This window comes from Perognathus longimembris, chromosome 4 (genome assembly GCF_023159225.1).
Source record: "Perognathus longimembris pacificus isolate PPM17 chromosome 4, ASM2315922v1, whole genome shotgun sequence".
NCBI lineage: Eukaryota > Metazoa > Chordata > Mammalia > Rodentia > Heteromyidae > Perognathus > Perognathus longimembris.
Genome location: NC_063164.1, coordinates 86,525,355 through 86,551,810, shown reverse-complemented (window position 1 = coordinate 86,551,810; position 26,456 = coordinate 86,525,355). Strand labels below are relative to the sequence as shown.

Sequence of the window (26,456 nt, the reverse complement as noted above, 5' to 3'; positions counted from 1 at the left end):
AGTGAATATTCCAGTATGAAAGTTAGAAGACTTGAGACTCCAGAAGATTTGATGTTTTGGTCTGGATCTAAGGTCCAGATAATGCCAATGGGTTAGCTCAAGGCATCAGGGAGAAAGAGTTCCTTCTGACTCCTAGTCAGGTTTCAAATGGGCTAGATGAGGATTATCCACATGAGAGAACAGTCAGTTTTATTCACTCTATAAAGCCAACTTTAATCTCATGCAGAAACATCCCCACGATGCTCCAGAACCTGTCTGACCAACTGTCTGTACACCCTTAGCCTAGTAAAGTTAGCTAATAAAATAATTACCAAGAAAAACTATTGGGCCATATGCAATATCTCATGTATCTGTATCTAATCTCAGCTATCATGGAGGCAAAGATTTAGAAGATCGTGGTTTAAGGCTAGCCTGGGGGGAAAAAGTCAGTTGATACCTCATTTCAACTAATAAGCTGCTTATGATAGTATATACTTGTGATTCTAGCTAAGCTAGAGGCTGTAGTTAGGAAGAGTGTGACTCAACCTGAAAAATAACAAAAGCAAAAAGGGCTGCCTCAAGTAGTAGAGCACCTGCCCTGTAAGCGCAAGGGCCCGAGTTCTAACTCCAGTACTGACAAAAGAAAAAAACATGGCTGCCCAGGACAGCAATTTAGCTGTTCAGGACACATACTCCAGATCAATTGCATCACAAATCAGAGAGTGGGACTAGGGAACTTGTTGGTTTTTTTTAAAGGTCTTTACATGATATGACTGAAGTTAGAAGCCACTGGCTAAACTCTCCTTCACATCCATCCTCCACACCTCCATTAAAGTGGTTTTTAAACTTCAGATTGGATTATGTGCATCTTCTGCATAAAATCCTTTATTCGTTGCTTTCTAAAGAAGTTTTTGTTGTGAGTTACATGGGCCTCTTGAGTACTAACCTAGGCCTTTGAGGGCTGGCCCTACCTCATGCTCTGGGTCATCTCCCTTGAGCCCATGAAGAACACTGTGTTCTGGCCCTGCTGAGCAGCAAGGCTCTGGCATTTGTGAACTCCTCCCTCTCTGTTAGTGCGGTCTCCCCTCTCCCATCTCCCTATTCTTTCAGATCCTATTTAGATGTTATTACAGATACAAAGTCTTCTGAGACCCTGTCAGGCTAGGTGAAATGCTTCTTCCCTATGCTTATTCTACATTATTACCAAAAGCCTCTTGATGGAGGGACTGTCTACTATTCTACTTTTTATAGAGCATACCACTGTCTAGCAAGCATGCACTATGTGCCGAATGCATGTGTGAATAAATGAATGCATGCACCCATGTCTTCTGCGCCTCTACCTTCATAACCAGTTCTTTCAGAAAAACAAAAGGAGAATAAAAAGTTCCTCAAATTGTCAAGAAGACTGCAATCTAGAATACAGATGGTCAGGACATTTCTCAGCATCAACACACATTTGAATATAACACATATGCAAAGACACCAGAGCATCCCTGTAAGCCTAGCTGAGAAGAGCTTGGACCACGTGGAAGATGGTCCTGTACTTCATCCCCTGTACTGTATAGTGGGTGCCACTACACTGACTACCAGTGCTCTCTCTGGCTCCCCAGGGGAGGTGAAGAGCGAGTTCATTTTAGGCAGGAGGGGAAGCTCAGTGGTAGAGCATTTAAAATTATGTTGTTATTGTAAAGGCAATATACAGAGGGGTTACAATTACATGTCAAGTAAAGGGAATATTTCTTTTTGGACAATGTCACCCCTTCCCTCAGTTTCCCAGTTTTTACCTCTTGTCTCCACCTACAAGTTGGAAAGTTCATTTTCAACACAGTGTCTAGTGAGTATCAGTGGTGTATTTGTTCTACTTTGTCCCTCCATTTCTGTGTCCCCCTTACCCTCCCAAAGACAGATAAACAAATAAACAAGACAAAAGGGAAAGAAAAGAAAAACATCAGCAAAGGTAACAAATCTCTTGTTTCTGTTTCCTGGACTTCATTTCCATAAATATGAGCTTATATGATTAAAGGCACATAGATATTGCGCTTTTGTTTTCCTCTCCTAAGAGTGTCCTCCTTTGGTCTCACTGTGTGTGAGTCATGTATAATTTATTGTGTCCCAGTGTATTTTAGATCTAGCTTCCATATAAGAGAGAAAACATGCATGGTTGGTCTCTCTGAGCTTGGCTTACCTCATTTAACATGATTTGTTCTAGGTCCATCCATTTTTCTGCAAGTGAGCATTTTTTTTTTTTAGCATGAATGAGTTCTAAGTTCTATCCCCAGAAGCACAAATAAATAGAGCAATAAATTTTTGAAAGTCAGGGCAAGACTATACTTATGCTCAAGCAAAGGTGGCTCAGACTGTCTGTCATCCAGCCATGAGAAGTTTCATTTCACTTTTTCAGATCACTGAGTTCTCACACAGGTCACAAGCTGAGAGGTATGGTTATATTTGCAGATGGATTCTTAACTTTGCCAGTGACCTACTCACTATGGTATTCTTTGATATGTGCATCTTTGCCCTTAGTTTCCAGTTTCTACAGGGCCAAGGTGTGTGAAATAGCTCAAATGCACCTGCCCCACACCTGCCTGCCTCCCACCACCATGAAGACAGGTTGATCAGAGACCCAGTTTGATGACAATGTCTGGGATTAGAGTCCTGATCTTTGCTCTTATAAAGGCACCAAGCTGATCCCAGTAAGTAGCTATGGTTGAGGATGGTTCAGCAAGCTTACTGGTTCTAACAATGGGCTGGCTGCACAATTGAATCTCGAGGGAGTAGAGAGGAGTATCAAAGTAGGGAGGGAGCATCAAGAGTGCCAGCCCCTCACCAAGGGAAATTGCTGTAATTTCTGCTTCTCAGGTGTTTCTGTGGGATATGGCCTGGCATCTGTGTCAGGATTTGTAAATGCTCCCTGGCGATTGTATTGTGCACTGGTGTGTTAGAACCACAGCAGCCAGCTCATTCCCCAGGCCTCTGGGGGATCCCATTTCACTTTGCGGTGCTCCATTATGATGAGAAGATGAGAATCCTCCAACCTGCCCAGAATGTAGTTATTCTCCTAGCTGACCTGCCGCCTCCCTGAACCCAGCCACTGTACTTTACTAGAGAGAAATCTCAGTGCTACTTTACAGATCAAACCCTTTGACATAGGGGCCCTAACCCTTGGGCCACCTACTAACCAACTGTAAATACATCAACCAAGCATCTATGTTTTCCTGCTGCCTGTGTGATCTTGCTAACCTCAATGGGTGGCATTACCTCCCTGGACACAGAGCAGCAGTATAAATAATAAACAGATACAACTAATGGACACAATTATAGTAAATTTCTGGGTCATTGCTACTGACATTTCCCTCCCTGCTCCTTCCATCCAGCTTTCAAGATAATTTCTCTGTGTATTTCCCTATTAACAATCATCTGACCTAAGTTCATTCCCTACCTGGATTAGGGAGGAAGGGGAGACACCTCTCTCTAACTCCTCTCTGCTGCCTCCCCATCTTCTTCTCCTCTCAGTGATTTGTGCCAGGTTGGCAGATACCAGAGCCATTTGTTTAAAGGTGTTCTGTGTTGTTAAAAAAGACAGAGAATATACTCTTCCAAAACTATCCAGATGCTGGTAGCTCTTGCCTGTGATTGACTTACTTAGGAAGTTGAGATCTGAAGGATAACAGTTTAAAGCTAGTCCAGGCAGAAAAGTGGAGAGACTCCATACCCAATGTGATCAGCCAAAACCTGGACTGGAAGTTGTGGCTCAAGTGGTAGAACCCAGCTGGACAAGGAAATTAAGCCAATGTTAGGCTCTGAGTTCAAACCCCAGTATCATCAAAGGGAGGATAAAGTAGTACACACCTTATGGGATGGTTGATGAGGATGTCATTACATGAGATTTTTATAATGGGGTTTTTACAGGTTTATTAGAATCTTAGACACAAGACAGAGATTCTCTGTCTTTGGATATGTGTTGGAATCATCCACAAAGTAATATGTGGAAGCTAAAATTGATCTGAAAAATAGAATGCTTACTGGTGCCTGGAGGAAGTGAGGAGGGGGTTGGAGAAGGAGCAACTAATGAGGTACATACAGTTGGGTAGTGAGAATAGGGTCTATAGCATAGTAGGATAACTATGCTTGACAACAATTAAATTGAGTATTTTGAGCTAGTGGATAATATAATTATAACAGTTCTGATATAAAAAAATGACTCATCTGAGGAGATGGATATGCCATTTACCACCATGTGCCCCATACATATATAGGGGCTTATGATGGGCCCGCCGTGGTGTGGGGACCAGCCTGGCCTCAGAAATGTCTGAGAAGCTTCTCAGGTATTTGCAGTAAGTACTCAGCTAAGGCTGAGAAGCACTGACATATGTCAATGGGGGAAGTTGAGAAAAAACAAGTACAGCGACACCACTGAGAAACATCATCATATTGAGCCTTCCTGAATGCTCCCTGTGCACATAAGGAGATACTGGCCCCATTTCCAGTCTTCTCAGTACATATGGTTGGATGAGTTTCCTAGGACACCAGAAGCAGTGTTAGGCCCTAGAAAGAACTCACAGCTTGGGTGTCTGTTTTCAGTGTTTCTCCCACCTCTGTTTTTGAGAGTCCTCTTGGAGCCCCAGTTCCCTACAGCCTTTCTGTACTGTGGTTTGGGTCCTTTGGATGCAGGAGAACAAACAGCCCATGGTGTCGATAGGCCTGGGGGAGTGGATGGGGCCTGGCATGAGGTAGTCATTACTGCAGAAGTCTGTGTTAAAGACTGGAAGTTCCTCAAGAAGGCTAAACATAGAGCTCCCCTATGATCCAGCAGCCCCACTTTTGGGCATCTATCCAAAAGATTACAAGCAAGACCACACTAACACCACCAGCACAACTATGTTAATTGCAGCACAATTTGTCATTGCTAAAATAATGAACCAACCCTTAGTAGATGAGAGCATCAAGAAAATGTGGTACATATACACAATGGAATTCTATGCCTCTATCAGAAAGAATGCCATTGCCCCATTTGTAAGGAACTGGAAGGACTTAGAAAAAAATCATACTAAGTGAAGTGAGCCAGACCCAAAGAAACATAGACTCTATGGTTTCCCTCATTGGGAATAATTAGTACCATCTAGGGTAGTCCTAGCAGAAGATTACAATAGCTCAATAGCTATGTCCATATGAGCACATAAGATGATGCTAAATGAAATGAACTCCAAGTATGGAAACTAGTGGTTTATCATCGTTATTTTCAACATATCATGTAAAATTATGCGCTTTCTCTTTTGTTTTTCTTTCCTGTGGTTTTACCCCTGATATCACTGTAACTGATTTTAGTACCCTGGATATTGTATATTTGTGTATTGGAACTAGGAAAAGGGAAGGAAATACCAAAATTGAGAGACAAAGGATAAAAAGACAAACCAATGCAACAGCAATACTTATAAAACTATATGGTGTAAACCAACTCTACAACCCATGGGGGGGGAGGGAAATGGGGAATGGGGAAGTGGGGGAAAATGAGGGAGGAGGTAACAAATTGGATCAGAAATGCAGTCACTGCTCTACATTTGAAACTGTAGCCTCTTCGTACATCACTTTAACAATAAAGAAATGGAAAAAAAAAAAACACCCAAAAAACAAAACAATAGGGCTCCACCCTAGTGATCACATACTTTTGATTTCCCCTCCCATTCTGTCCTGTTCTGTGCTCTGTCCCTAGAGTCCACTGATGTGACCAGGTGTGGCAACTACATTCTTTGACCCACCAGCATCTAGGTTCATCTAACTTCTTACTGGCTGGTAGAATCCAAAGTTTCTTCAAACATGGGGTCCACAACCATATGGTGGACTTCAATTAGTGGAAATAACCCCCCCGCCCCCGCAAGGTTGCACAATGAAAACATCTGGGAATTAAAAAAAAAATATGGTGTCCCTTGCATTTCAAAAATTTAGACTTCACTGGTCCTAAATAGACATTCAAGCCCAGGAGATTTAAATGTGCATCCAGGATCCTGAGTCTAGTACAGTTGTAGCATTTTTTTATTCCTAACCAATAGCTGATTTAGGATTATGCACATGATGCCCTTTAGAGCAGTGAAATATGGGAATGTAGAGATGAGGGTGAAGAAAATAAAAGAGGCATTTTCACGTTTAGGGAGGGTGTTTCTGTTTCCCCTTTGTGGTCATTGAAGGTTTTGAGTAAGGATGTGATGCTTCCAGCCACTGCTGCCATCTTCGACTATGAGTGAATGCACTGGAGGGGCATGGATTTGTTCGAAGAGGATTTCAGTGTGTAAAAAGGAAATAGGTTCTTAATAGTGTCACTGAGCTGCTAAGTCCATCCAGAATATTTCAAACTAGAGGTTTCCAGATAGTTCTTAAAGATCATACCCTGCTAGGGCTGAATGCAGTGACTCATATCTAAAATCCCAGCTACTTGGGAGATAGAGATGGTAGGATCATAGTTTTATGCTGTGCTGTGTACAGGCAATGGATTCAGGCTTCTATTCTGATTACTGATTCATTTTTAACTTCTCCTGCTACACCATCTACAATGGGACAAAACATCTAAAATTCCAGGGATTGTGACGATAGTTCCTGTTAATGACTCCAACCCAGTACCTGACATGTTGTATGCTCTTAGTATCTGTTTATTTTATTTATTATTTTTGTTATATGCTCTCTCTGTGGCAATGAGCAAGAGGTAAAATAACTGGAATGAATGAGAGGAGGGATGGTGGTATTCACAGAAGTGAGTAGTACTTCAACAATTTAGAAAGCTTGAACAGGATTTCCCAGGGCCTCACTCTTGGAGTCTATCCAAACCACTGCAACAGGAGGCTGGGCAGGTGGCTGACATAGTTCCATGCCTAGCTTGGATTGGTGGCTGATGGACCCCTTGAGTCCACAGTATGAGGGTCTCCATATTTTCAAGGCTGAACCTGCAGTCCAGTGTCACTTAAAATCCAAGTGCTCTCTTCTAGGGCAAGAATCAGACTAGGGTCTGGAGTTAGCTTTATGATTTACTACAATTGCCTTTGATCCAGCCGTCACAGCTATATCCTTCTTCCTCTGAGTGCATACTCTTTGTCTCTCTGTCTTACTCCATTCCACTTGCATCTTGGCTTTAACTGCTCTCTGCCTCCATTAGCTTTGCTTCCTGGGAAATGATACCTGCAACTTCCATAGAGAGACCTCTTCTTCTCTTTTGGGCTTGATCCCTGTTCCAAGATGCCTGTCTCTGTCCACACAGCTCTTCTACTTGCTCAATTCCATCATTCTAAGTTCTCATTTCCCAGTCTACTGAGGGTAGACATTTACACCTCTCCCTGGTCTTGCTATGTCACCTTGCTGCCATCTTTCCTCCTTTAAACCATCAATCACTCATGACTTACTCTTTTCATTCTGTTTTAAACATACCCAGGTTTCTCTTACCTTAAAAAAAAACAAGAGTGCCCATTCTTTACCAAGGTCCCCTCACCCCTTTCTGCCTTCCTCCCTCACAGCTCCTGAGACTGGTGAGACATCAAAGGCACAGTGACTGTGCTGTCACCTGATTCTGGGCCCCTGTCAGGAAAGCTATGGCCTTGGCTACATTCCTTAACTCTTTCTAGAGCCTTGACCTTTCTGGGGGTAAGGGGCTCTTCTTTTCCTGGAGCCTGGCAATAATCATAGAGGCATTTGTAGTGGCTACTGTTCAGCAAGCTTCTGCCTGGGATACTGTGGACTTGGTAAGTGGGAGCTCAAAAATAGCTTCTGGATGAATTGATGAGGCATTGTAAACTTCACTTTCCATATCCAGAAGGTCTCTGGTTTACTTTCCTATGAAGAAATGATTTTAAATGGTTGAGTGCAGTGGCTTACAGCTATAATCCCATGTCGTTGGGAGATAAAGGTGGTGAGGATCAAGGTTTCAGGCTAACTGAGCCAAAAAGTTTCTAAGACCTTCATATCCAAGAAAAAGGTATACTGTATATGTGGTGTCATTCCTGTAATCCCAGCTACATCGAAGATGGAGATAGAAGATTCAAGGTCCAGGATGACCACCACATGAAAAAGTACTATTTGAAAAATAACTAAAGCAAAAAGGGCTGGGGATATAGATCAACTTCAAGGAAATAGTTCAAACTCTAGAAAAAAATTAAATGATTAAATAAAGACTGTGTTCCTACTGTCCAAATGTGAGCTACCTTTGTTCTGTCTGTCTGTGTCTGTCTGTCTGTCTGTCTTCCCTCTTTCTCTCTGTATTACTGAGGATTGAACTAGGTCCTCACACTTTCAAGTCAAGAATGCTCTCACTGGAGCTATGCTCATTCCTTGTGCTTTTAGTTTTTCTTTGAGTCTCTGCCTTTTGTCCTGGCCTGGACCATGATCCTCCCATCTCTACCTCCTAAGTAGCTGGGATTATAGGTGTGAGCCATTGTGCCCATCTCAAGCTATTTTTTTGAATCAAATCTTCCATGGACAGTGTGGTTCTAACCTGTGACTAGGCAGAAAGTTGGACTATGTGTTCATAGAAGAGTGACACCTTAACTTAAAATCAAGATTCAATATGGTTAAATTAATATCACTATGACCATTCTGATTATAATCAGATCTGTTTTGTGCTTGTCCTGGGGCTTGCACTCAGGACCTGAGCACCATACCTGAGCTTTTTTGCTCAAGGCTAGCACTCTACTACTTGAAGCCACATCTCCCCTGTGGCTTTTTGAACAGTTTTTTTTTAATTTTTATTTTTAATTGTCAGAGTCTCATTAACTTTCCTGCATTGGCTGGCTTTCCATCATGATCCTCAGACCTCAGCTTCCTGGGTAGCTAGGATTACAAGTATAAGCCACCAGCACCTAGATTATAATGAGATTTTTAGAAAGTATTAAAAATTCTATGACCCAAGCTCTTTTCTGCAATTTGTGCAACTAGAAAATCAGGAGTTAAAATACCCATCTCAAAATCCTGGAATGAAAGCATTGCACAGGAAAGAAAACTACTGTTAAAAAAACAAACAAACTGATCTGTGAGAAGACTACTCTGAATGAGTGATTAGAATCAAATAGTTGGATGTCTTCATTGAAGTTTTATTACCTGTGTCCTTAAAGGTAACTGAAACACAGGCTGGGCAGGAATGAGATCTAGAATGGATGCTTGGGAGGGATGCAGGGCAGGTGGTTGGGTGTCTGGGAGTAAGTCTGTGGTCTTTATCCTGCCACGAAGGGCAGCGTTTTTTTTCAGGTGGTCCCCAGTCTCACTGTGGGTGCCTCTCATGTGCTCCTTATTGTAAGCTTTCCTGTACCTTGGGGTAGCTCCTTCTGATCTGCCATCCAAGTTAGCTGGGGACCTGAATCCTTTGCCCTTTCCTCAAGCTCGTATTAGAATTCTTCCAAGCCTTGCTGGCCACCAAGTCTAGCACCACCACCCCCCCCCGCCCCCGCACACACACACACACACACACACACACACACACACACACACACACACACACCAGTAATTCTGAAGTTCTTTTTTCATAAGACTCTGGACAAGTCCTTTGCAGGGCAGTGCGGCTGGGCAGAGCATCCCTACCTGCTTGATTTCCTCTTTCTTTTGACTTCTTCCATGCCTCATTGTCCACTATCACATTTCCCCAGAAGACAACTGGTTTTGTTAGAATGCTTTCAGTTGAGAGCCAGGTACAAGTGGCACACACAATCCTAGTTATTCAGGAGGTTGACATCTGAGGATTGCAGTTTGAAGCCGTCCCAAGGCAGGAAATGCCCATAAGACTCTTATCTCTAATTAACCACCAAAAATCCACAGGTGGAGCTATGGTTCAAGTGGAAGAATACCACCAGCCTTTAGTGGAAAAAGCTAAGGGACAAGAACCCAGGCCTGGAGTTCAAGCCCCAGTACTGTTCCCAGAAGCACAACACTGATAAGGCCACATTGGTGTCATGTAGATAAATGAAATAAATGGTAGTCCTGTGTCCCAAGGGCCATAGATTGTATATCACCCCTACCCCTGTGTCAAGCTGCCGCTCCAACTCTTCTTCCTGTTCAGAAATACCAGAGGTCAGCTTGAGCTTCCAGGTAGAAAGGATAGCTGAGATAAGGTGCAGAGACAAGACAGTGGAGGAAACTCAGAGAAGAGAAATATTTTCCAATGATTTAGGGAAACTTTTAGAAACCCCCAGGTCTCCCTCCTTCTTGTGCTGTCCCTCCTGTGTGGCAGCAGCTGATCCTTGGAGATCATCCAGCTCCTGTCTCTTTGTCCTTTTGCTCAGCCACGCCTTAAATTCCCAAATAAGAAAAGCTATCTGGAAGGTACGTTTCAGTGACATGGAGAGTGGAAAAGAGATAGGGCCTGGCACTTTCCAGCAGAGCATTTGTACAAGGATTGAGCATTCTCCTGGCAAGGCTGGCAGCCAGAGTCTGGACAATCAAAGTGACAAGAAGGTAATCAGATCACATGCCACTTTCCATTGAGCTAGACACAGGAGCCACAGGGGGAGCAATTCCTGAGTGCTAAATTGGTTTTTGCTCTTCCTTTCACTTCAAGATCTGTCCTACTGGCTTCCTTCCATCTGATGGATTGATTGACAAGCCCGATAGCCAAGAAGGAGTTTCCATATCTAAGGATCTGAGCTGCATTAGGGGATGCTCAGAAACTAATTGAATGCGAATCTCAGCTGCTGGCCATTAATAGAGGTGATGGTGAGAAAAGAACTTTTAGCCAGGAAACTTTTACAGGCTGAAAGAAAAAACAGATTAAGAAAGCATCTTTGAACTGTAAACTTACTGTGTTTAGAGTTCCAGCAATAGTTAGTTCAACAATTTGTTTATATATTTATTTTGTGTTGGTCCTGGGGCTTGAACGAATTCAGGGCCTGGGTTCTGTCCCTGAGTTTTTGTGCTCAGTTCTACTTGCAGCTTTTTGGTTATTAATTGGAGATAAGAATCTCACAGACTTTCTTTCCTGGGGTTGGCTTCAAACTGCATCCTCAGATCTCACCCTTGTGATTAGCTGGGATTATGGGTATGAGCCACTTGCACCTGGCCTAATTTTTTTAAATATGTATTGTTTTTCTGAAATCAATATAATCAAAGCTAGGGAGCTATCCAATTTCAATTGCCATCACGTTATATACTTAGTTTTTCATGCTAATATTCTCTTATATTGTGAATATTGCCATTTTCCACAATCATCATGAATATCATTTCAACTTAGCATTTCAACTTAGACCATCACATCTCATATTGTATATATGAAAGTAAGATGGAAACAACTAGAGAGATGGGAGGGGAAGAAAGAGGAGGAAGGGAGATAAGAAAAAATAAAGGGAATGGATAAGATCAAAGTACATTTTATATATGCATGGGAATGTCATGATGGAGTCCCTTATTGAAATTTAATATACCAATTTAAAAAGTCAAGTAACAAAAATAGTATCCAATACTAATAAGAATTAGTTAAGCCTACTCTACATTGCTTTGGGATTGTAAATTGAAACAACTTTAATGATAAAATGAGGCAGACACATACTTCCCACAATATCTTTCCTTTTCTACATTGTTTCAGATATTCTAGTTCCTTAGACTATTCATGGAAATATTAGAATAATCTTGTCAACATCAACAAAATTTCTACTATGGAGATTTTGAGAAGAATTTCCCACACATATTGATGTTGATATGTGATGTCTCTATTGTGTCGAATCTTTCAGTCTACTAACATGGTCTAGTTTTTCATCTATGTAAACTTTGTATTTCTTTTATTAAAGTATATAGTTTACATATATATGTGTGAGTATACATATACATGCATATATGCATGTTTGTGATGCTGTGAATGCTGGAAAGCACCCTCCCTCAGAGCTATAACCCAGAATATTGTGTATTTTTTCACGTATAAATCATATCCCTGTTTCAATAGATTTACACCTAAGTATTTAATGATTTAATTTCTTTCTTTCTTCATCTCTCTATTTCCTTCCTAATTTCTTTCTTTTTTCAGTACTGGAGTTTTGAACTCAGAGAAAGGCATTTAATTTCTTTAACTAATAGGATTATCTTTAAAATTTTGATTTCTATGGCTCATTAATAGTATGTAGAAACACGATGGATTTTTATATATTGAACTTATATGTCCTCTGATGGAGTTAAACTCACTCAGTCCATATTTCTTTCTGTTTAATCCTTTGGATTTTCTACATAAATAATCATGCCATATGTAAACAGGGACAATTGGATTTCCCATCTGTGTTCCTTTTATTTCCATTTCATATTTCTTTCCCTGGGTAAAATGTCTAGCACTAGCCTGAGTAAGAGTGGAGAAAGTAGACATTCTTACCTGCCCTAAATTTCAAAGGGGAAGTACTGAGTATTTCACCACCATGTCAACCATAGATTCTTAGATTCTATTGACAAATTGTCCTTATACTTTTAATGAGTTCCTTTTATAAATAAATACTTAATTCTGTCAATTTTTCTGCATTTTTCTGTATTTTTACTTTTGGCTTATCAATAAAAATGATCACACTGACTGCTATTTACTTATTTAATCAGTCTTCCTAGAATATAGCTTACTTACATTTTATCATGGTGTGTAATTCACTATATTTGTATACATGACTCATATTGATCTTTAGTTTTCTCCTCCTCCTCCTAGTTTTCTATTTTTCTTAAAAAAATTGAACCAGGCTACTACTAGCAACACAAAATAAACTAGGAAATATTCCTTCTTCTCTTTTCTGAAAAAGGATTGTGTGTAATTGCTGTTAACTTGTGATAAAACCATCTGGTAGAATTCTGCAGTGAAATCCATTCAGCTTGTAGATTTTGGAGGAAGAGTAAAATGTACATTTTCTTAATTGTTTTAGGGGTATTTAAGTAATCTATTTTCTCTAGAAGAAGTGCGTTTGTTTCTTGAGGAATCAGTTGTTAAATGCATTGTGTATAGTTGTTGATAGCTTTTATTCTTTTTGCTATTTGTAGAATCTGTAGTACTATCCCCTATTTTGTTCTGATATTGATAATTTGTGTCTTTCTTAGTCTTGCTAGATATTCTTCAAGTTCATTGATGTAATTTTTTTTTATTGCCAGGATGATGTACAGAGGGGTTACAGTTACATACGTAAGATTGTGAGTACATTTCTTGTCACACTTGTTACCCCCTCCCTCACTTTTCTCCTACTTTCCCTTCCCCCAACCCCCTCAAGTTGTACAATCAATTTCCAACATACTGTCTTGTGAGTATTGCTGTTGCATTGGTTCATCTTTTATCCTTTGTCTCACCATTTTGATAGTTTAAATTATCTTGAAGTAGTTGGCATTCAACAAGGTCGTTTATAAGTGCAATTCATCTTGATCAGTGTCATTCCTTTCAACATTCTCACCAATCCCACCCATCTCACCCCATCCTTCACATTTTTTTTATTCTGTGTCATCTGCATTGAATTTTTGACTGTATTTTTCCTCCTTTTTTTCTTCATTTTTCTGCCCCTCCTTGGCCTCATACCACCTATTACAAGGGGCTCTTGGTTTTATTTTTCTATTCTTTATTTTTAAATTTTCTTTTTCTTACTTTATTATTTCATTTCTCTAGTCCTGCTATTGTGTGGTTTGTTATTTTCATTTTTTTGCTATTTTTATTATTATTGTATTATTGTATTTATTATTATTGCATTTTTATTATTATTGTATACAGAGGGGTTACAGTTACATGAGTCAGGTAATGAGTACAATTCTTTTTGAACCATGTCTCCCCTGCCCTCTCTCTCTCCCAGCTTTTTCCTCCAATACCCATCTACAGTTGTACAGTTCTTTTTCCACAAAGCATCTAGAGAGTACCCCTGTTGTGTTTCTTGACCCTTTGCTCCACATTTTCTGTATCCCCCTTATCCTCCCCAATACAAACTAACAATACAAACTAACAAATAAGACAAAAGGAAAAGAAAACAAAACAGCAACAAAAGCAACTGAAAAAAGTCCCTTGTTTCCTTTTCTTGGAGTTCTTTTCATAAAATATTATTGTATGTGGTCATATGCACATAGCTATCGAGCCTTTGCCATTCACTCCTATCCTTCTTTGGCCTTAGTAAGTGGATGTCTGGACACCTAAATAATTTATTATGTCCTGGTATGTATGTATGTATGTATGTATGTATGTATGTATGTATGTATATCTATCTATCTGTGTGCATATACATACATATGTATTAATCATTAATGTGTTTACTTGTAGATTTAGAGGCTAACCATACAACCTATGTTTCTTTGGCTTTGGCTTACTGTGATAATTTTAGACTTTTCCTCTTTTCTAAATATAGCTGCAATTTTTTCCTTTCAGTACTCTAGCTGTGTCCTAAAGTTTTTGATATGATTCATTTGCATTTTCATTCAGTTCAGTAATTATATTTTAAAATTTCCTCTTGGGAAAACTTTAAAACCTTGAAAAACGAAATTAAGTCAGAACTAAGGAAATGGAAAAACCTCCCATGCTCCTGGATTGGGAGGATTAATATAATCAAAATGGCAATATTGCCAAAGGCTATCTACAAATTCAAGGCAATACCCATTAATATCCCAACACCATTTTTTGATGAAATAGAGGAAGCAATCCAGAAATTCATATGGAACAATAAAAGACCTAGAATAGCAAAAACAATCCTAAGCAGAAAGAACAGTGCTGGAGGAATTACAATACCCAACTTCAAGCTGTATTATAAAGCTATAGTAATAAAAACAGCTTGGTATTGGCACCGGAACAGGTCTGAAGACCAATGGAACAGAATTGAAGACCCGGGAATGAACCCACAGAACTATGCCTACTTAATCTTTGATAAAGGGGCTAAGACAATAGTTTGGAAGAAAGATAGCCTCTTCAACAAATTGTGCTGGAAAAACTGGCTCAACACATGCAACAAACTAAAACTAGATCCTTATATATCACCCTGCACCAAAATAAATTCCAAATGGATTAAAGACCTGGAAATCAAAACAGACACCCTGAAAACACTAAAGGAAGAAGTAGGAGAAACACTTGGGCTCCTTGGCGCAGGACGGAACTTCCTGAACAAAGACCCAGAAAGGCTACAAATCAAAGAAAGGTTGGACAAATGGGACTGCATCAAACTGCAGAGCTTCTGCATGGCAAAGGACATAGCTTGCAAGATAAACAGAAAGCCCACAGACTGGGAGAAGATCTTTACCGGCCATTCAACGGACAAAGGCCTCAAAAATATATGCAGAACTAAAAAAATTACTTTCCTCCAAAACAAAACCGCAAAGAACTAATAGCCCACTCATCAAGTGGGCTAAAGACCTACAAAGAGACTTCTCTGATGAGGAAATGAGAATGGCCAGGAGACATATGAAAAAGTGCTCTACATCACTGGCCATAAAGGAAATGCCAATCAAAACAACATTGAGATTCCATCTCACCCCAGTAAGAATGTCATATATCAAGAAAACTAACAATAACAGTTGTTGGAGGGGATGTGGCCAAAAGGGAACCCTAATTCATTGTTGGTGGGAATGTAAACTGGTTCAGCCACTCTGGCGAGCAGTATGGAGATTCCTCAGAAGGCTAAATGTAGAACTCCCCTATGACCCAGCAACCCCACTTTTGGGTATTTATCCAAAAAACTACAAACAAAATCAAAGTAAAGCCACCAGCACAACAATGTTCATTGCAGCGCAATTTGTCGTAGCGAGAATCTGGAACCAACCCAGATGCCCCTCCGTAGACGAATGGATCAGGAAAATGTGGTACATATACACAATGGAATTGTATGCCTCTATCAGAAAGAATGACATTGCCCCATTTGTAAGGAAATGGAAGGACTTGGAAAAAATTATAATAAGTGAAGTGAGCCAGACCCAAAGAAACATGGACTCTATGGTCTCCCTTATTGCGACTAATTAGCACAGGTTTAGGCAAGTCACAACAGAGGATCACAAGAGCCCAATAGCTGTACCCTTATGATCCCATAAGATGATGCTAAGTGAAATGAACTCCATTTTATGAAAATGATTGTTATATCAGAGTTGAACCTACTTTCAACATCCCATGTGTATCTGTAGTTTCTACTATTGATGATGTTCATGTATCACCTTCTTGTGATTGTATCTACACTATCTCTGTAATCTTATCTGAGTGTATGGGAAACAGTGTGTACTGGTATTAGAATTAGGAAATTCAAAGGGAATACCAAAATTGAGAGACAAAGGGTAAAATACGAGAAACAACAACAAAAGCAATACTTGCAAAACTGTTTGGTGTAAGTGAACTGAACACCTCAGGGGGGGACGGGGGAGGGGGGAAAGGGGAGGGGGGTATGAGGGACAAGGTAACAAACAGTACAAGAAATGTAACCAATGCCTAACGTGTGAAACTGTAACCTCTCTGTACATCAGTTTTATAATAAAAACTTAAAAAAATAAAATAAAATTTCCTCTTGTGTCCCATTGTTTGATCCACAGGTTATTTAGCAACAGGTTATCTGTTTTCCAAGAATTAAGAGAGTTTCCTGTTGTTTCTCTGTGATTGATTCCTGGTGTGATTTCATAGTCCTCAGAGATATACCTTATATAAATTTTAATTCCTTTCTGTTTCTAAAAGTTGGCTATTTGGGCAGGATATGGGCTCTTCTGGTATATGTTCTGTGGGAAGATGAAGAAAGGTCTATTCTGTTATCATTGCGTACAATATTCTGTGAATTTTGATTAAGCCTTGTTGATTGACATTGTTGAATTCTTTCATCTTTGCTGACTTCTTTCTCATTACTAGGTTAATTATTCAGAGAGAAATGTTAAAATTTCCAATAGGACTGTAGATTTGTCCATTTCTCTTTTGAGTTTTACCAAGTTTTCTCTGCATATTTTGCCAAGTTACCTAAGTTCATCAGGTATTTTTGTCATGTTAGAAGCAATCTGTCACACTAAGTTGAAGAACAATTGAATTTGAGTAAAAAAATCAAGTAAAAACTTCTGAGAAAGCATTTTTCTGAAATTTAAGAAATTTCTATTTTTTCCCCTCTGGTTTGTTCTGAAATAAAGGCTTTATTAGCATGAATCACATTTTATTCCTTAATTACTCTCAAATGTTTGCATTTGAAGTTCTAAGAGAGGAATGAAGTGGCTGAGTTGTTAGAGAAGAGACTAAAGGACTATGTGATATTGGGATAGCTCATTGTAAATACCTAAGGTTTCCTTCTTCTACAGAAAAATTGACTCCATTCATTATTGGATCTACCTTTTGCTGGATGTTGCTGGTAGCAAGACTGAGAATGAGACAACTGCACTTTGAACCTGTCATCTCAGTGTATATGAGAGGCTGAGAAAGGAAGGAAAAATGTGGAAGGCCAGCCCAGGCAGCAGTGTCTTTGGAAGACTCCATCTCCACAGAAGAATGCTGGACATGGTGGCATGTGCCCCATCCCAGTATTTTGGCTCAAGTATGTGCCCTGGTGAAAAATTAGGTTCTATCCTAAAAATAACCAGCATAAAACAGAGCTGGAGGTATAGCTCAGTGGTATTGTACCAGACTAACAAGCACAGGGCCATGACTTCAAGCCCAAATAAGGAAGCTTACACATTTGAGGCCAGCCTGAGCTACATAGCAAAAAGCTATCTCAAAAAAAAAATACCTACTTTCACTAAAACTTGCAAGTTTAAGAAATTGTGAATTAAGAGGCATTAGAAAAAAATGTCCATGAATATGGGCTTCAAAGGCAAATTTTAGGCCTCAGTCATCCTTATAATTATGACCTATATAGCTTAAGGATGATTTTGTCACACGTTTCAGTTTCTTTACATATGAAATAGGATTTTGGCTTCCAAAATGTATAGGTACCTGGAGCCTGGTGCTCACCTAATGTGAGCATTTGTTGTTTTTGTCTCTGTTGAAAAAGGAACAGCATGGCAGGCTTGAGCCTGGCTTACCTCTAGGTCCAGAGATTTCTCACAGTAAAATCTGGTTTCTTTCAATTAACAAAAAGGCTTTCTATCAATCATGGAGGGGCGGGACAGCTAACAGGTATAGATAGATGGCGAAGAGTAAACAATCAAATGTATCAATACATGCCAGTGAATCTAGTTTTTAGAAAATGGTGTCATGTTTATTTTCATGCTTAGTCACACGTGCTGGCAGTATTTACACCTTCATCACCGAGAGGCCTCACCATATCCCACACCAAGTATCACAACCAAACTTACCAGGTTGTATCGGAATCTAGCTTTGTAGTTATTATTTTGCACATATGCTTTGCAAATTAACAGCAAACCTACTTCTCCATTAAAATAGTGTAAAGTCTACAAGGAAAACAACCTAATAATATTGTGCCTTTGGCCATGAAGAAGCCAAAGGACGTCTGTGGTCAAGGAAATCTCAAAGCAGGGCAGTCTTTATAAAGACTTCCTGAGCAGCTTAGCTTTGCAGTGATTTACTGTCTGTGGCCTTCATTGTGTTAAATCATCTTGATTTGACAAGAGACCAGAAAACCATAAACCTCTCAAATCTTGGATTAGGTATTTGTTTCTGTTAGTACAATCCTCAGATGGTAGTTTTCTCTGTATGTCTGGAAAGAATAGTAACTTTTCTTTGTTAGGGGGAGAATGATTGTGGTTAGATTTGGGAGGAACACCTAACAGGTCCTGTGGCCCTAGAATCATATGGTAGCCTTGGAAGTCCTTTCAGATACTTAAAAAAAAATTACTTGGGGGTGTGAAATGCAGATGGCTCACGCCTATAATCCTAACAACTCAGGAGGCTGAGATGTGAAGATTGAGGCTTGAAGCCAGTGTGGGCAGGAAAGTCCATAAGACTCTTAGCTCCCATTAACTACCAAAATAGCCAGAAGTGGAGATGTGGCTCAAGTGTTAGAGCACTAGTATCGAGCACAAAAAGCTTAGGACAATGCCAAGGTTCTGAGTTTAAACTCCAGGACCAGCATCAAAAATAATTTATTTGGGGAACAAAAATGTCCCCTTTAGCTGGTGACCTTGTTATTTTTCCTATTTCTCTGCTTCTCTGGTGCCTTCTGTATCAAAGACCAAGAAGGTTACATCAAATATTAGGCTTACCTTGACTTTTAAGCCCCTCCCCTGTTTTTCAGTATTCCTGTAAATGTAATGGGTCCACAAAAGAGTGAGGCAACACAGATTAACTCTCAGACAAATGGGGGGACTAGGGGACTATTTTCAGAAACCAAACCGATTTTCACAGCTGCTCTCTTCAAGGAAGAACTTCTCACCGTAAGAAGCCTTTATTAAGTGGCTAATGAAGTATAATGTGCTCAGGGCTCATCTTCTGGTAGAAGTGATTCATTTTGTGACTAGTTATCTAACTAGGAACCAGTGTGGCAAGAACACCATTTGACTGAGTTTTTAATACAACTCTGGTAGTGTTTATTTCACCTGTTTCAAAAAACAAGAGGAAAAGCTGTTTCAAAACTAGTCAAGGCAGATGGCTCAGTGGTTGGCAGATACACTGCTGCTGCTGCTGCTGGCGTCACCTGGCAGACATGTGAGCACAGAGATTAAGTGACAGGTGTGCAGGGTACTTGGCCAGCTGCTGTCCTCAGGGCCTCTTACAAGCCATGTGCAGGTGGCCAGATCCTGGTTGTGCGTGGAAGCTACAGGTGATAAGCAGGGAGAAGCAAACTGGTTTGGCTCACTTGCAATCACCCCTATTGCTCCGTACTGCTTGGAGGCAGGTACTTACAGGTAAGAGAGGATGCTCTGTCCTTGCCTGAGTATCGAAGACTGCAGTGTTAAAGGTCTTGGTGAGCTACTGTTTCCATCTGTTGTGATTGTGTTGGGGAAGGACTTGGATATTTAAATTTTTGCATGATTTGCAACTTGCCTTTCAGGCAGGTTTAATTCAGTTTTACGCAAAGCCTACTCTCTACCACTCAGAGGAGGCCAGATGTGTGCTTCCTGGATCCTTTCTCCAGGTTATGGACAATGGAGATCAAGTGGCAGGACCTGCTTGCCTGTTTCTCAAGTCCCACAGAACTGAAACAGAGACTGTCAGCAGTGGAGAAGGTCAAGTTGATGACAGAATATCTCGGAAGGCTGTGTGACCCAATGGCTGGGAATCTACCCATGCAGCACTAATATAGCCTGTAGAATGGGTCTCTCTGCTCTTTCTTTCTATCCCATGTCCCTAAAACAAACTGACTTGCCTTTCTATACCTCTCTCTGACCTCTGCACTTCTCTAAAGCTGTTTTTTGTTTGTTTGTTTGTTTTTTAATGCCAGTCTTGGGGCTTAAACTTGGCCTGGGCACTGTCCTTGAGCTTTTTCTCTCAAGGCTAGCACACTACCACTTCAGCCACAGCTCTATTTTCTGCTTTTTTGATGGTTAATTGGAGATAAGAAAGAGTCTCGTGGAGTTTTCCACCTGGGATATCTTCAAACCTCAATCCTCAGATCTTGGCTTCCTGAGTAGTCATGATTACAGGCATGAGTAACTAGCAACAGCAAAGCTGTATCTTTAAACTGTGGTTTTCAATTTGTTAGTGAGTTGCAAAATCAATTTCTGGAGTCACTGCAAGCCTTGGAAGAAAATAAAGTTGGGAATTCTTCACAAGTAATAAATACTATCTCCTGAAGCATTCACTTTCCAGATGGGGTGTGCATTTGTTTACTGAATGATAATATGACATGTACTTATTCATAGGTTGAAATGATTTAAAACTGCTAGACTTTTCTGCTGGTAAATACTACTTCTTAAGCACAAACTCAACCCTCAAAGAATGTGTCCCCAGCTCCTCCCAAATTGGTTTAATCTAGAGAAATTTTATAAGAACAGTAGCAAATATGTGAGGTCAATGTCCAAATGCTGTCCTATGCCAGATAGCTCTCAATAACTTTGGCCAAATACCTGAGAAAATCAACTTAATAAAAAAAGTGTTTGGGGGCTGGGGATATGGCCTAGTGGCAAGAGTGCTTGCCTCAGATACATGAAACTCTGGGTTCAGTTCCCCAGCACCACATATACAGAAAATGGCCAGAAGTGGCGCTGTGGCTCAAGTGGCAGCGCGCTAGCCTTGAGCAAAAAGAAGCCAGGGACAGTGCTCAGGTCCTGATTCCAAGGCCCAGGACTAGCAAAAAAAAAAAAAAAAAAAAATGTGTTCGGGCTCATGTGCTGTTTCTGAGGTTTTGGCTTACAGATGCTTGGGCCTCTGGCAGTACAGTGAATAATGGTGCAATGTTAGGATTGAAGAGACTACTCACCTCATGAAGACCAAGAAGTGAAAAAGATAGGAAGGGGTGAGGCTCCCAATATCCCCCTCCAAGGATCAAACTTCCTTCCCATCTCTTATTAGTTCCACCACATCTCAAAAGTACCACAAGCTGACTGATCCAGTGTTCAACACCTGGGACATTTGTGGGACAATTCAGATTCAAACTCTAACAGAGAGGATGACTTATAGGGTTCTTTTGCCCTCTGCTGTAAAAGAAGAATGATATCCATTGTTCAGGGTATCCATGCTAGATGTCCCTGAGTACAGAGTGGGTGTCTGTCCATAGGATAATTTGTATGTGAAACATTAGAAGAAAGACAACCCTGAAAGGCCTGCATAAGACAAATGGATAGTCAGGAAAAATTTAGCCAATTCTTAGCCAAATGTGAGAAACAGGACTGAAGCAACCTCCACAGTGGGACCTGGGAGTGTTAACTAGGTAGAAGTTTCTGATGCAGCATCACAGACAGTAAGGCTAGGTAGGACCTTACTCCCTGCTGAAGGAACCTGAGTACTCAGAGAGACAGCATTTAAGATTCCCTTCCCATTCTGTGTCCACTGTCCCAGGCTAGGATGTGTCTTTGGGTGGGTGCGGGGATGGACAAATGTCAAAGCTCTTTCCCCAAACATAGATATACATTTCACAAGGCTACAGTCACTTTCAGAGGCTTCTAAGAAAGGACGCAGGCTCTTGTTCTGAAAAGCTGACATACTTCTATGCAAATGAGGTATTCAAAAGCAATTTTGTAGAAAATAGGATGCCTATGAGTTGATCATCAGCATAGTTTCCCCAAAGTGGTATAATCCCCTTAATCTGCCTGCATTCATTTGGATAATCTGCAAAATCATGTTGAAGAGCTTGTAAGAGTGGGAGAGAGAATTGCAGACTCTGATTCCCACACTTCTCAGAACCTCCTTGGCAGTCTGGTGTGGGGCAGTTTTTTCTTTTTTTAATTTGCCCCTTGAAGCATCCAGTTTGACTGCAAAAACTTCATTAACATGCCCAGTCGTGTTTTCTGATTCACAGCTACAGAAACTAAAGGCAAGTGTGAACCACTGCTGCAAGACTCCAGCGAACACATGTTAATAACATAAATGCTGGAGCATGTGGTGTTTCTCAAAGAAAGACAATAAAGTATCTGTACTACCTCCTCCAACACTTAAGAGAGAGAAGGAGCAACAAAAATATAAAGCTGCTCACTTTGCAATATTTGCAGTTTGTATTTATAGGGGAGGGTCCATATGTCAATGATCCCTAAGGCAGCATGTAGACCTGAGCCTTCATAACTCACTGAGTCTGTAAGTCAACTGCAGGGTGATAGGCTCTCTGCTTCTCACTCAAATCTCCTCACATCCTAGTCCCAGCCTCCCTTCCTTAGAAGCATTTTCCACCAACCATATGCTGCGTTGGTGGACCCCTGAGAATCCAACTGTTGGAGGCAAGATTAGGGAACTCTTATGTGCTCTAAACCATCTAGCATGAGCTACTGCTGCCTTTGTGGAAAGAGATCAGCCAAATGATTTTTTATAGCAAAGTTGCTGACAGCAACTGAAGTTCTTATTTAAACCACAAGGTGATAAGCCTCCAACCTTATAATTGGAGATACTTGGGAGGGATTGATTCAAGTAGTCACTGCATGGCATCCAGAAAATTGGGACTTTGAATCAGCATGTCTCAGTGGCTGAAAATTTTGGGTTTGAGCCCAAATTTTGGATTTTTTACTTCCTTCTCCCTCTGCCTGACCTCAAAGAACTCAGTAATATTTCCAGCTTTTTAGGAAAGAGTGGTTAAGTTTGATTTTTTTAATACTTCCAAGCTAACGTCATCAAAATAAGAAGACATAAACAATGGTAAAAAAAAAGTGAGATTTTCAAATCTGAACACCATATGAAATTGTGTTAAGAGAAAGTTTATACATTGAATCTGATTTTCTGGTTAGCATCATTAAGAGACTAAAGGCATGCCTTCCCAGTTAGAAACCATAAAAGTCTGTCAGAAGTTTTGGTTCAAGCAATTCATTCAAGATGATCCCTGTGATATTTTATCAGCTCTATGTCTGCTTAGTAAATAAATATTTAGCCCTTTTCAACCAAAATTTTTTTAAACCATTAAGTTAAAAGCTCTTTCAAACAAGCAAAGTCATGGAAAGCAAGGTTTTATAGCAATTTATGCAATCTGGCCCTTTGGCCATTGGTCATTTACATTTACTTAATGATCACAATAGGCCAAGAATTAGGACATTTGGAGCTGGGATTGGCATAAGAATTAAGATCCTTTAAAAAAAGTCTATTTTTTTGTATTATTTGTTTTTGAATGATAGTAAATATTTGAAACAATATTATTATATTGGCATTTCTGTCTAGGTTGGTCTTTAACAAATATTAAAATATTATATTTTCCTAATTGCATACTTCCCCAGGGAAGGAAAATATATAGTAGATTAGCATGAGTGTCCAGATAAATGAATTAAAAGAGCTTTCCTAAGGTTTGTGAACTTCCCACCAAAAGGGCTGACATCTATTCTGCCGAGCTGTAATTTGAGTGTAGCTCATCCTGATTATAGGCTTTGAGGTTTCCTCTATGAAGGTAGCTGGAGAGCTGGGGAGGTGGAGATGAGAGGAAGTGATTGTGATGGAAGAAGATGGTAGGAATCTCAACAGTATATAATGGCTAGTCATAGATGACTTAAAGTCTTTGGAAACTGGTTCAGCCAATGTCTGTACCCCCTTCAAAAGGGAGTGGTTCTCTTCCCTTCTTTTTTTTTTTTTTTTTCCCCAGTTCTGGGTGGGGTTTGGGATTCAGGGCCTGAGCACTGTCCTGGCTTCTTTTTGCTTAAGGCTAGCACTCTAGCACTTGAGCCACAGCACCCTCTTCTGGCCTTTTCTGTGTATGTGGTGCTGAGGAATTGAACCCAGGGCTTCATGTATACAAGGCAAGCACTCTACCACTAGGCCATATTCTCAGCCCCCTCTTCCATTTTCTACCAGAGAAACGCTAGAGTGAGAGGATGGCATGGTCAAGAATTTTACTTCAGTTAATACTGCTGTGAAGCTAACTATCCCAATATTTACTGGTTTAAACCAATAATGAATTGGTTATTCTCACGGCTTCCATGGATCAGGACAGGACTCTGTGAGAATGCCTTATTTGTGCTCCATGATCTTTGGGACCTTAACAAGGAAAAAATAGAGGCTGCCACCTGTCTAATGACTGTAGTTATCTGGAAAGTTCCTTATTCCTACGCCTGGAACAAGTAGACTAGAGTCTGCTTGTCATTTCCTCATAGCATGGTGGCTACAGGCCAGTCAGGATTAAGTCAGGGAGCTAAGCTTAAAGGTTTCAGTGAGCAAACCAGAAGTGCCATCATCTTTATGACCCATCCCTGGAGATAACACAATGTCATATCCTATTGTAACCAACAGTGCCAAACCTAACCCCCATAAGAAGAGGAAATTGGATTTCATTTTGAGATAGATGTAGGGGTGCAAAACCACATTGTAGAAGAGCATGGGGATGGATAAGATTTCCTCAACAAACCTTGGAAAATACAATCAGCTTCAGATAGGAAGATAAAAGAAAAAAGAAAAGACCTGCAGACTGACATGACATATTCTGGCTCCAGCTTTACCTTAGACCAACCCTTAGTAGCCTAATGCAATGACTAAGTCACTGCTTAGATACATTCATTAACGTCTGTAAAATCTATCATATTAGTTGTTTAGCTTTGTGTAAGCCAAAGACAATTTGATTGACTAAGAGCACTTCATCTTTCCAGTGATTGTTATGTTAGTAGGTGTAAGTATGAAATCATGGAGCCTATGTCTGGAACAAAAGCCTGGAGGTGGCCTTTCTGGCAAATATCTCCCAACTGCCCCTTTGCCTCCTTGGTTACTCAGTGGTTTCCTGGCAACGATGCTTCCTCCACATTCATGGCTATGCCAAGAGGCTCCACATCTGCTTCCTCCCACTCCCCTCCAGTCTCCCTGGGATCACTGGGGATTGGAGACATAATGAGATTTTAATTGTCACATTGTTGCAGATCTTTTTTTTTTCCATGTGCATGTCTTCTAGGCAGAGATGTAATTTCAATTAATTTTGCGTATCTGATAAAAATTTCATATCCTTTAAGCTAATTTCATTGAACTAATAGGCACAGGGCCCCTGGTGGAGTTCCAAGTCAGCTGTCTTATCTCCTGCACACTCAGACACATCAAAGAGTCAGGGATGGTGTGCAGAAGTGGCCTCTGGTCCTGAACCAAGCTTCTTTGTGAGGCCTCTCCTTTTGCTATCCTCACTTGGAGAGTGTCACTGAGTTCTTATTGAGTTTTTTCATTTGAACTATCAATATTTCCCAAATAAAAAGTAAGCCCATTGCACTATATGTGAGACACATAAAGATTAAAATTCACTCCCCTTGAAGAAGTGTCTGTCTTACTCCCTGCTACTGCAGGACATGTGATCTCAGTGATGAGTGTGTGTATTTGTTTTATAGAAGAAAGTGGGCAGGTAAGGAAGGCATTGTAATTTAATATATGAAGAACAGGACAGAAGTATCTTAATTTTATTTATAAGAAACCTGTGTATATAAGCTCTGTTTAAAATAATTAATATGCATGCATTTGTAGAAACTAAGCAGCTCTCATTTATTAAAATAATCCTATAAAAATCATACTAAGTGAAATGAACCAGACCCAAAGAAACATAGACTCTATAGTTTCCCTCATTGGGAATAATTAGTACACATTTAGGGTAGTCCTAGCAGAAGATTACAATATCTCAATAGTTATATGTCCATATGAACACATAAGATGATGCTAAGTGAAATGAACTCCAAGTTATGGAAACAAGTGGTTTATCATTGTTGTTATTTTCAACATAACATGTGAAATTATGCCCTTTTTCTTTTGTCTTTCTTTCCCCTGGTTTTACCGCTGATATCACTGTAACTGATTTTGGTACCTGGATATTGTATATATGTGCATTGGAATTAGGGAAGGGAAAGAGAATACCAAAATTGAGAGACAAAGGATAAAAAGACAAACCAATACAACAGCAATACTTACAAAACTATATGATGTAAACCAACTGTGCAACTCATGGGGGGGGAATGAGAAGGGGGAAGGTGAGGGAAAATGAGGGAGGAGGTAACAAGTTTGATAAGAAATGTACTCACTGCCTTACATATGAAACGGTAACCCCTCTGTATATCACTTTAACGATAAAGAAATGAAAAAAGTAATCTTATAATAGAAATAAACTGCA

At 40.1% G+C, this 26,456-nt stretch overlaps 1 protein-coding gene across 1 annotated transcript in view; it reads left to right on the top strand.

Moving 5' to 3' along the window:
* The window catches only part of Gpr39 (G protein-coupled receptor 39), a 215,569-nt gene that overhangs the window by 138,087 nt on the left and 51,026 nt on the right, over nucleotides 1-26,456 (top strand). The gene's annotated exons all lie outside the window — the stretch shown is intronic.